The 12,260-nt window shown below is 39.6% G+C and overlaps 1 pseudogene; it reads right to left on the reverse strand.

Moving 5' to 3' along the window:
* Nucleotides 1–2,205: 2,205 nt before the first annotated feature.
* LOC112403022 (olfactory receptor 6K2-like) lies at nt 2,206–3,172 on the reverse strand (annotated as a pseudogene).
* Nucleotides 3,173–12,260: the final 9,088 nt, after the last annotated feature.

Consider the following 12,260-nt stretch of genomic DNA (forward strand, 5'->3'; position numbering starts at 1 on the left):
CAAGAACTTTTCAGCATAAAATTCTCTCTGTGTGTCCATTTGGGCCTCCTCTCTCTCTCCTTAATGTGCAATGTGCATCTGCATTACACATCAAAAAGAACTTCTCAAAGATGGGAGTGTCTGCTGGACCATAAAGATCTTTTGTTTTATTTTGTTTTCCTTTCTTCTGACCCTAGCAATGTAACTTCTTTAAAAAAAATATTGTTCTTTCCCAACTCTGTAGGGAGTCATGATGACTTGATGCTTGTTTTGTAACTGTTTACCTGGACTATGTATCCTTGTTGAACTTTATGTAAAATATCAATGTCATTTTGATGCATGATACTTTGTCTCAAAAATGTATCTGACTGTGCCTTTGACCTCTAACAGGAGGAACAGTTCTCAGAGCTTACTGAGAGCCTGTCTCCCTCGTTGTAATGCTCAGTTTGGCTCAAATAAAGTTCCTTTAATTCTTCTTAACTTGATTGTTAATTGGACTTTCATTGAGAAATTGATTATATACTACAAAATCTTAAAACAGACAAAACATAAGAAAACTGTGTAACCCTTTCATATGGAGATTTATGTGAATCAATTCTGTAACAATATTGCACTTAGAAAAGTACAGTTAAAATAATTAATCTATCAGTAATTTCATTCCTCATGTTTTATGAAGAACATTAAAAATATATACACTATTTAAACCCAGTTACACTTCTCATATCCCTTTTCCCCTTCCCTTATTTTCTTACACTAAGTATACTTTCTGAAGACATTCCTTTACCAAGACTTCTCCACCCACAACCTATGATTTTTCTCACATTTTCTCTCTTCTCTATCTGAATTCTTTATTAAATAGCATTATCCTCTTCTTATAAGACATTTCCCTTTACTTCTGTCTTTGCATCTGACTTTTAAGTATCATAAGACTTAAGGGTGAGGATGAGGGCATGACTATGGCACACTGGTGGGGAAGTGAGGCTGACTACCATAGGATTCCTGTAGGTGGGCTAGGGAAGAGTGAAAATCTACTAACATTTGCATAGTAATCAGCTTTATTATTGCATCCCCATGAGGTGTGAACCTTGGAGAAAAGCACCTTTTATGAAGCATGTATAAAGAGAAGAATCCACAAGAGAAAGAGTCCTCAAACAAAATAAGATTAAAAAAAATAAAGAGTCCAGCATCCTGAAATCCAAGGGAGAAGAGGTTGAAAGGGAAGCATTGTTGTCCAATATGGTTGGTCAGTTGTCTGGGACAGTCAGAATGCAGCATGGTGATATTGGTTTATTTACTCAGTAGGTATTTATTGATATTATTGCTTAATTAATAAGTACAATACATTTGATTACAGTGAAACCAAGGGTTACATTTTTCAAGTTATCATGAAAAAATATTGATTAGCTAATGAATGGATTAGTTTTATTACTTTACTTATTTTTAGAGACAAGGTTTTTGTTTGTTCATTTATTGCACTTAAAATATTCTTCAGTGACCTTCTTGGCCTGGGATTCTTTGCCATAGTCCTTAACTACCACAGAACTGCAACCAACCCTTTTATGGGGTTTCTCTCTCTGTCAGTTTTAAAGAGGCCTATCCATTCTCCTCATTTCTAGTCGTCATTGATATTAATGAAGTTGATTTGGGGTTCAGCAAAACAGCCTCCACTAACTCGACACGCACAGGCTCAATACAGGTAGACACAGGGCTTAGTGCCTGTTATTGACACAGACATGGAATTAATATTGTGTAGTACTGCCAAGATATAAATCATACAAGGGATTCATAATAGAACCTGCTGAAAAACATCTAGACTGCTATTTATCAATACATGAATACTCAATTAGAAATTAGGGTTATTCTTCAAGTATATCCATTGTGAATACCATGGAGAGAACTTAGTCTTATGAAGATGGTTTTCAATTACCATGTCTTACAAACAGAAGTCTCGACTCTGTTAAAATTAGTAAATTTTTACCCAGATTATTTCCACAAATTAAATTTACCTTGAATAAATTGAGTGGCGGAAAACTTAATCAAAAAAGTCAGATCCGAAATATGTCAAATTGAATAAAGGTTGAAATAAACTATTGAGTTCAGTTATCAGTGAACTTTTTTTATTGGTGACTTTTGGGAGACCAGTTTCAGCAAAAGGCTGTTGGGAAAAGACGTATTGCAGAGAGTTGAGGATAAAAAGGCTCCAACAATTATATAGACTCCCAACTACTAGATCTTACTTGAGGTCCCTGGTCTTATGAAAAATGATGTTAGCTTGAATTATGTGCTTTTTTTATAGCTTCCTTTATCTCTTTATTCCTCAGATAGATAATGGGGTTAAAAAAAGGGAGACAAAACTACAAAGGCCAGAGCAATGGCTATATCCCAGAATAAGGAGTAGGTGGCAGAGAAGTGTAGGTACATGAGAGCCACACTGCCAAAGAAAACCAGAAAGACAGTGAGGTGGGAGACGTATGTGGAAAATTCCTTGCAATGATCCTCAACTGAACGAATACATAGAATTACAGCCACAATACCAACATAGGACATGAAAATGAGCATCACACCTGTAATGATCTCCACTGCATGGACAACATCCACTGCCTGAATCATGACGATGTCTTGTGTGTCTAGGCAAGCCAGGCTTGGCACTGGGAAGAAGTCACAAAAGATATGCTCAAGGTGATTAGAGCCACAAAATAGCAGTGTGGAGATCCAGGCAGTCTCAGTGAGGGGCATGATAAAGCCACAAATACAGCAGCTTAAGGTCAGCCAGGCACATCGTTTAGGGGTTATGATAGTTGGATAATGAAGAGGGCTACAGATGGCCAGGTAGCAGTCAAAAGCCATAGCTGTCAAGAGACAAAACCTCACTTATGCCTGTGGAATGGAAGAAATACACCTGCAGGAGACAAGCACTTAAGGAAATACTCTCGTCACTAAGCAGGCAAGACAGCACCTTTAGTATGGTAGCTGTGGTTTACCAGATCTCCAGGAAAGAAAGGGTGCTAATAAAGTACGTGGGAGTGTAGAGGTGAGTATTCAACTGGACCACTGTGATGATGACTAGGTTTCCAACAACAGTGAAAGCATAAATGAAGAGCAGTGGAACAAAACAGATGATAGGATCTCCCCAGGAATACGGGAAAGCAGAGAAGATAAACTCCTGAGCAGTGGTTTGATTGGGGCTCTCCATCTCCAGGTGAGAAATGAGGATTTCAATTCCTACTGCACTCAAGCTTTCTAGGAGATGCTTACTATTGGTCATAGAGTGAGTACACTTACCAAATGACAGCATCTGAATAAATCCCTGTATTGGGGCTATAGAAGAAGAAGGAATATTCCATATTCCATAGATGCTTACAATTAAAATTGGAGTATGGAAAAAAAAGTACAGTCAGAAAACACAGCCAGTATTTTAGACCAATGATTCTCAAAATTCATGGGGCTTCCTTGGTGGCTCAATGGTTGAGAGTCCACCTGCCGATGCAGGGAACACGGGTTCGTGCCCCGGTCCGGGAGGATCCCACATGCCGCGGAGCGGCTGGGACCGTGAGCTATGGCCGCTGAGCCTGCGCGTCCAGAGCCTGTGCTCCACAACGGGAGAGGCCACAACAGTGAGAGGCCCACGTACCGCAAAAAAAAAAAAAGAAAAAAAAAATTCAGCATGCATCAGGATCACTTGGAGGGCTTGTTAAAACTGAGATTACGGGTCCCCATCCTGAGAGTTTCTAATTCAGTACATCTGGGGTAGGGTCAAAGAATTTTCATTTCTACCGGATTTCCAGGCAATGCTGTCTGCTAATCAGAGGACCATATTTTAAAACCACTGCATTTAGACAAAGAAAGAACTAGATGAGGTAGTGAAAGAATAGCAAGGTGATGTTTTTGCCCATATTCAAGTCTTATTGATTTTTTAACAATCTCCCCATAACTGTTTCAAAATTCTTCCTTATAAACTCTCAGTTCCCCATCTGATTCTTGGCATATGATTTAATTGAACATTTTAATGATGAAGACAGACATCATTAATAAATTCCAACCTCTTCCTCCTTTTTCTGCCTCTAAATAACACATCCTCTCTTTCATCTCTCTTTTCCTTCTCCATCTTCTAGGAAAATGGATCTGAAATGTATTTTGTACCAGAAACCTTTAGTCAAATTAAATAATTGATGGAAACTGACTATGTCAAGCAATAAATGCAAAGCTTTTCTAGTATAATTATATTGGGTGGTTGGGTGGAGAGAGAGAGCTGTAGTGTTCTGTAGAATACAGTTTAAATACAACACATTTTAATATATTGTCCTATTCATTTATCTCCTGTTCAGAACCATTTGTTTTACTTTCTTTAATGATTTCCTCTCTTCTGCTATCAAATATGCACAAATCTTATCTTGAGAGGAAAGTCCTATCTCTATTCAGACTACTTCTCTCCTTTGTGTCAACATCATTATTTCTTATCATGTTAATATGTATTTACTGTCTTCATTCCCTCCTGAATCCCTTTGAATCAATTATCTTTCAACTTTCCATATCTCTTTTCTTAAATTATACCAATGACTTTCTGATTGAAAATTCAATGGCCTCCCTCTGTCTTTGTTGCCACTAACCTTTGAAGGTTAATCACCCAATCCTTGGAAGTCTTTCCTTCTTTTGCCTATTCCACACTACATTATACAGGTTTACCTCATTGGCTATTCTGTCTTCCACCTCCCAAGTTTATGGAAATAACACAAAATTCTATCTTTGTTCTTTGTTTCTCATTCCATCTTCCCTTCTTCAGAGACAACTCATTTATTCAAGTTTATTGATAAGGTCCTTAGGTTTTCAACTCTCATTAATTAATGTGACTCCAGAATTCCTTGTTTTGTATCTCAGTCCTGAGCCCCACATTTTCTTTAGGACTCTCCCACTTAGATGAATCACCTTGACCCAAAGTTGCCACCTCCACCTGTTATAGAGTGAATTGGGTCCTTCCCCCAAAATTCATATGTTGAAATTCTAACCCTGATACCTCAAAATGTGACTGTATTCAGAGATAGGGCCTGTAAAGAGATAATAAAATTAAAATGAGGTTATTAGGTTGGGCCCTAATCTGATATGACCAGTGTCATAAGAAGAGGAAATTTGGACACAGTTTCAGAAGGAGGCTCATAGAAAATTCAAGGAAAGGCAACCATCTACAAGCCAAGGAGAAAGTCCTTGGAAGAAATCAACTCTGTCAAAACCTTGATCTCAGACTTCTAGCTTCCAGAACTATGAGAAAATAAATTCTTGTTCAAGCCATTCAGTCTGATACTTTGTTATCAGCTCTAGTAAATTAACACACCATCCTTACCCCCAACACTCAACCAATTTCCCTTGCTGATTTTCTTATTTTTGTTCTTCTAGATACCAACTTTACACATTTTTGCATCTATTGTCCCATCATGTCTCAAACCTAATTAATCATCAAAGTCTGCTTAACTTTTTTTTTTGCTGTATTACCAATACCTTTTATTTCCATTGTATTACCCCTAATTTAATGTCTAGTCATAATGTCTACACTATTGTAATGGGTTTCCAAATGTTTCTGCTTCCGGTCTTACTTTTCTCATACAAGCCTCCATTCCCTCAAGATTAATCTTGCTAGAGCATCAGTTTACTCATGTGACTCCCCTTCCACACCTATACTTAAGTTTTACATTCTCATCATTTTCTTCCTCTAAATTGTTCCTTCTTTAAAAAGGAAACAATCTCAAATCCTCTATGATAACACTTTTCTAATCACTGAGATAGGAAAAAATAAGCTCCCTTTTTGCCTGTCATTGATTAATAACCTTGTGTTGTGTGTGCATTAGGAAAGGGCACTTTATTAATGGTCTATTATTTATATTAGCTATAGATATACTTGTTCATTGATTATGTGATTAAGTCCCATCAAACTCCCAACTACATTGTCTTTCTTTAATATTGCACTGAAACGATTTTTTGTTATTTCAGCAGAAAACAAAGTCATCTTATCTACTGTTGCTGTAAAAATTATTCATTACCAATCCAGTTTAGTAAACCTGTTATTAATCCAAACATGTCACTTTCATTTTCTGGTCTCTGAATATTCCTGAAAGAAATCTTTCCTGCCTGAAATATCCTCTTGTTCTTTCCAAGCTCTGCCTCCTTTATTTTTTTTTTTTTGAATTTTTGAATTTTATTTATTTTTTTATACAGCAGGTTCTTATTAGTTATCCATTTTATACATATTAGTGTATATATGTCAATCCCAGTCTCCCAATCTGCCTCCTTTTTAAACTAACCAAATTCTACATGTGTCTTTTCTAGTTTTAAAAAGCTAATCCCGGGCTTCCCTGGTGGTGCAGTGGTTGGGAGTCCGCCTGCCGATGCAGGGGACACGGGTTCGTGCCCTGGTCCGGGAAAATCCCACATGCCGCGGAATGGCTGGGCCTGTGAGCCATGGCCGCTGAGCCTCCGCGGCCAGAGCCTGTGCTCCGCAACGGGAGAGGCCACAACAGTGAGAGGCCCGCATACCGCAAAAAAAAAAAAAAAAAAAAGCTAATCCCACGTCTCTAATCACTCTATTTCCTGTAATATTTATATATCTATATATCTTTCCCTCTTAAGATAATTTTCCCCTCTAAGTGTTCTTGAGTTTTCATATGCATATCTGATCTTTCCCATAAGTCTTGATGTCCTCAGTAATAGTCACCACATCTTGTGACTATGGTCCTATGAACTAAACTGGTCTACTAGTTCAAGAAAGTGCCCCTGAGCAGACCCAGATCTAATTCCCTATTCTATTGAAGAGATGTGGCCTAGCCAAAGAAAAGGTAAGGAAAATCGAAACCAAAAAGAAAAACTATTAGACTTTCCCCAGTGAACACTCTATCTTTATCCAAAGCGCAGTAAAGTCTAGTACAATTGTCAATGACGTTAATGCCTAACAGTGAACTGGAAATCTCACTTGATTCCTGAAACATTGATTCCTGAAACATTTCAGAAATCAATCACAATGCTCATTTGTTGTTTTAAAGCCATCCCATGAGTTTGACCCCTTTGTATCCCACCCATTTCTTGGGAAATTTAGTAACTGAAATCATTTTTCTTTGTACTAACTTGCCTTATAACAATCTTTCCTGATTTCCCCTTGCCCAGACGTCCCAACAGTTACTCACAGTATCTATATTCATACTAGGGCTGTCTATTGTCATGTGTGAGTATTTTTCTTTCTCTGGATATCTACCATTCCCCAAAATTAGTTAATTTACTCACCTTGTTGCTGTTGGGTTCCAAAGTTGGAAGAAACATGGGTGAAGACTCTATCTTTCTCTACCCTGATGTGGTCAACCAAGTAAAGCTACTGAGATAAGAGACAAACATCTTTTTCTCTTCTGCTATGTTTCTACCCTAAGCTCTCCATCTAAACAATATTTCCTTCATCAGTCAGTGATTAAAAAGATCTGACTTTCCGGTAGAGCTCTCTCCATCTCCCACACACCTTTGTGTGGACAAGTATATATATATATATATATATATATATATATATATATATTTTTTTATATCTTTATTGGAGTATAATTGCTTTACAATGACTGATTGCTGTGGCTAAAACTTCCAAAACTATGTTGAATAAGAGTGGTGAGAGTGGGCAACCTTGTCTTGTTCCTGATCTTAGTGGAAATGCTTTCAGTTTTTCACCATTGAGGATGATGTTTGCTGTGGGCTTGTCATATATGGCCTTTATTATGTTGAGGAAAGTTCCCTCTATGCCTACTTTCTGCAGGGTTTTTATCATAAATGGGTGTTGAATTTTGTCGAAAGCTTTCTCTGCATCTATTGAGATGATCATATGGTTTTTCTCCTTCAATTTGTTAATATGGTTTATCACATTGTTTGATTTGCATATATTGAAGAATCCTTGCATTTCTGGAATAAACTCTACTTGATCATGGTGCATGATCCTTTTAATGTGCTGTTGGATTCTGTTTGCTAGTATTTTGTTGAGGATTTTTGCATCTATGTTCATCAGTGATATTGGCCTGTAGTTTTCTTTCTTTGTGACATCCTTGTCTGGTTTTGGTATCAAGGTGATGGTGGCCTCATAGAATGAGTTTGGGAGTGTTCCTCCCTCTGCTATATTTTGGAAGAGTTTGAGAAGGATAGGTGTTAGCTCTTCTCTAAATGTTTGTTAGAATTCGCCTGTGAAGCCATCTGGTCCTGGATTTTTGTTTGTTGGAAGGTTTTTAATCACAGTTTCAATTTCAGTGCTTGTGATTGATCTGTTCATATTTTCTATTTCTTCCTGAATCAGTCTTGGCAGGTTGTGCTTTTCTAAGAATTTGTCCATTTCTTCCCAGTTGTCCATTTTATTGGCATAGAATTGTTTTTTGTAATCTCTAATGATCTTTTGTATTTCTGCAGTGTCAGCTGTTACTTCTCCTTTTTCATTTCTAATTCTATTGAGTTGAGTATTCTCCCTTTAGTTCTTGATGACTCTGGCTAATGGTTTATCAATTTTGTTTATCTTCTCAAATAACAGGCTTTTAGTTTTATTGATTTTTGCTATCATTTCATTTCCTTTTCATTTATTTCTGATCTGATTTTTATGATTTCTTTCCTTCTGCTAACTTTGGGGGTTTTTGTTCTTCTTTCTCTAATTGCTGTAAGTTCAAGGTTAGGTTGTTTATTCGAGATGTTTCCTGTTTCTTAAGGTAGGATTGTATTGCTATAAACTTCCCTCTTAGAACTGCTTTTCCTGCATCCCATAGGATTTGTGTCATCATGTCTCCATTTTCAATTGTTTGTAGGTATTTTTTAAATTTCCTCTTTGATTTTTCTTCAGTGATCACTTTGTTATTAAGTAGTGTATTGCTTAACCTCCATGTGTTTGTATTTTTTACAGATCTTTTCCTGTAATTGATATCTAGTCTCATAGCATTGTTGTCGGAAAAGATACTTGATACAGTTTCAATTTTCTTAAATTTACCAAGACAACCCCTATAATTCGAATGTTGGTGCATTTACTCTAGTCCCAGAGGTCTCTGAGACTGTCTTCAATTCTTTTCATTCTTTTTTCTTTATTCTGCTCTGCAGTAGTTATTTCCACTATTTTATCTTCCAGGTCCCTTATCCGTTCTTCTGCCTCAGTTATTCTGCTATTGATCCCATCTAGAGTACTTTTAATTTCATTTATTGTGTTGTTCATGTTGTTTGTTTCATCTTTAGTTCCTTTAGGTCCTTGTTAAATATTTCTTGCATTTTGTCTATTCTATTTCCAAGATTTTGGATCATCTTTACTATCATTATTCTGAATTCTTTTTCAGGTAGACTGCCTATTTCCTCTTCATTTGTTAGGTCTGGTGGGTTTTTATCTTGCTCCTTCATCTGCTGTGTGTTTTTCTGTCTTCTCATTTTGCTTATCTTACTGTGTTTGGGGTCTCCTTTTTGCAGGCTGCAGGTTCATAGTTCCCATTGTTTTTGGTGTCTGTCCCCAGTGGCTAAGGTTGGTTCAGTGGGTTGTGTAGGCTTCCTGGTGGAGGGGACTAGTGCCTGTGCTCTGGTGGATGAGGCTGGATCTTGTCTTTCTGGTGGGCAGGTCCACGTCTGATGGTTTGTTTTGCGATTTCTGTGGACTTATTATGATTTTAGGCAGCCTCTCTGCTAATGGGTGGGTTTGTGTTCCTGTCTTGCTAGTTGTTTGTCATAGGGTGTCCAGCACTGTAGCTTGCTGGTCGTTGAGTGAAGCTGGGTGCTGGTGTTGAGATGGAGATCTCTGGGAGATTTTCATCATTTGATATTATGTGGAGCTGGGAGGTCTCTTGTGGACCAGTGTCCTGAAGTTGGCTGTCCCACCTCAGAGGCACAGCACTGACTCCTGGCTGCAGCACCAAGAGCCTTTCATCCACATGGCTCAGAATAAAAGGGAGAAAAAGTAGAAAGAAAGAGTTAGTAGAAGTAGAAAGAAGGAAAGAAAGGTAGAAAGAAGGAAAGGAAGAAAGAAAGAAAGAAAGATAGGAGGGAGGGAGGGAGGCAGGAAGGAAGGAAGGAAGGAAAAAAGAAAGAAAGAAAGAAGATAAAGTAAAATATAATAAGGTAAGATAAAATATAAAAAGGTAATTAAAATAAAAAAATAATTATTAAGAAAAAAAATTTTTTTTAAAAAAAGGACGGATAGATCCCTAGGACAAATGGTGAAAGCAAAGCTATACAGATAAAATCTCACACAGAAGCATACACATACATACTCACAAAAAGAGGAAAAGGGGAAAAAATCATAAATCTTGCTCTCAAAGTCCACCTCCTCAATTTGGGATGACTCGTTGTCTATTCATGTATTCCACAGATGTAGGGCACATCAGGTAGATTGTGGATATTTAATCCGCTGCTTCTGAGGCTGCTGGGAGAGATTTCCCTTTCTCTTCTTTGTTCCCACAGCTCCCAGGGGCTCAGCTTTGGATTTGGCCCCGCCTCTGCGTGTAGGTCACCAGAGGGCGTCTGTTCTTCGCTCAGACAAGACGGGGTTAAAGGAGCAGCTGCTTTGGGGGCTCTGGCTCACTCAGGCCAGGGGGAGGGAGGGGCACGGAGTGCGGGGCAAGCCCGCGGTGGCAGAGGCCAGCGTGACATTGCAGCAGCCTGAGGCGCGCCGTGCGTTCTCCCGGGGAAGTTGTCCCTGGAATCCGGGACCCTGGCAGTGGCGGGCCGCACAGCCTCCCCAGAAGGGAGGTGTGGAGAGTGACCTGTGCTCTCACACAGGCTTCTTGTTGGCGGCAGCAGCAGTGTTAGCATCTCATGCCCGTCTCTGGGTTCCGCGCTTTTAGCCAAGGCTTGGGCCAGTCTCTGGAGCTCCTTTAAGCAGCACTCTTAATCCCCTCTCCTCACCCACTAGGAAACAAAAAGGAAAGAAAAAGTCTCTTGCCTCTTTGGCAGGTCCAGACTTTTCCCTGGACTCCCTCCCGGCTATCCGTGGTGCACTAACCTCCTGCAGGCTGTGTTCACGCCACCAACCCCACCCAGTCCTCTCCCTGTGCTCTGATCGAAGCCCGAGCCTCAGCTTCCAGACCCGTCCGCCCCGGCAGGTGAGCAGACAAGCCTCTCGGGCTGGTGAGTGCCGGTTGGCACCAATACTCTGTGTGGGAATCTCTCCGCTTTTCCCTCCGCACCCCTGTTGCTGCGCTCTCCTCTGCAGCTCCGAAGCTTTCCCCCTCCACCACCCACAGTCTCTGCCCGCAAAGGGGCTTCTAGTGTGTGGAAACCTTTCCTCCTTCACAGCTCCCTCCCACTGGTGCAGGTCCCGTCCCTATCCTTTTGTCTCTGTTTATTCTTTTTTCTTTTGCCCTACCCAGGTACGTGGGGAGGATCTTGCCTTTTGGGAGGTCTGAGGTCTTCTGCCAGCGTTCAGTAGGTGTTCTGTAGGAGTTGTTCCACGTGTAGATGTATTTCTGGTGTATCTGTGGGGAGGAAGGTGATCTCCGCTTCTTATTCTTCTGCCATCTTCCCCTCCTGACACGTCTTCTTAGGAGGCTTCTGGTATCTGCTAGACATACAGCATTGACCTGGTGGGGACTCTACACTGAGGAATTTGAGTGATCTTCTGTAATAATACTTGAGATGATGGGAGGTCACACAGGTTTTTCCAGGCATTTTTTCCCATATTAAGAGTTCTCTCGCTTCCCACTTACCTCATTTCCGGTTTAGCTCATCTCATTACAACAATGAAGCGTTGCACATTCTAGAAAAACACTGATCCTCTGGAAGTGTTGAGAGCCTGACAAATCACTTTGTATCTCTATGATGGCCCTAACCATCAAACACTTGGCCACTAAGAATCACAAAAAGCTCACAATTACTTTTTCCATTTCTTTCGTCCATCTTTTAAAATTTCAACTGCACAGTATGGATTTAAGAGCATTGTTCTGACTTCGTCTTATTTGGGCCAATAATGTGTGTGCTTTCTGTTGCTGAAACTCAGCCCCTGTTCACTGGTGCCAAATAGAAACACAGAGACAGAGTTTTGGTTGAAGTAGAAAAGAGTAGCTTTTATTGCTTTGTCAGGGAAAGGGGACCACAGTGGGCTAATGCTCTCAAGACTGTGTGACCCACTGATTTATCTTCCTACTTAAACAAAAGAATTTTTGAGTAGTAAGGAGTTTTATAGTGTTTAAGGAGCAGGGTATGATCAGCTCTTGGAAAATTCTCAGACTGGTTGGCATCAAGGTGAAGTTCCAAGCATCATCAACCTTCTGGTTTCAACCTGTCTAGGGTCTATGTTCTTATGGTCAGCAGTTTTCATC

Source organism: Neophocaena asiaeorientalis, unplaced genomic scaffold (assembly GCF_003031525.2).
Source record: "Neophocaena asiaeorientalis asiaeorientalis breed wild unplaced genomic scaffold, Neophocaena_asiaeorientalis_V1.1 scaffold315, whole genome shotgun sequence".
Classification (NCBI taxonomy): Eukaryota; Metazoa; Chordata; class Mammalia; order Artiodactyla; family Phocoenidae; genus Neophocaena; species Neophocaena asiaeorientalis.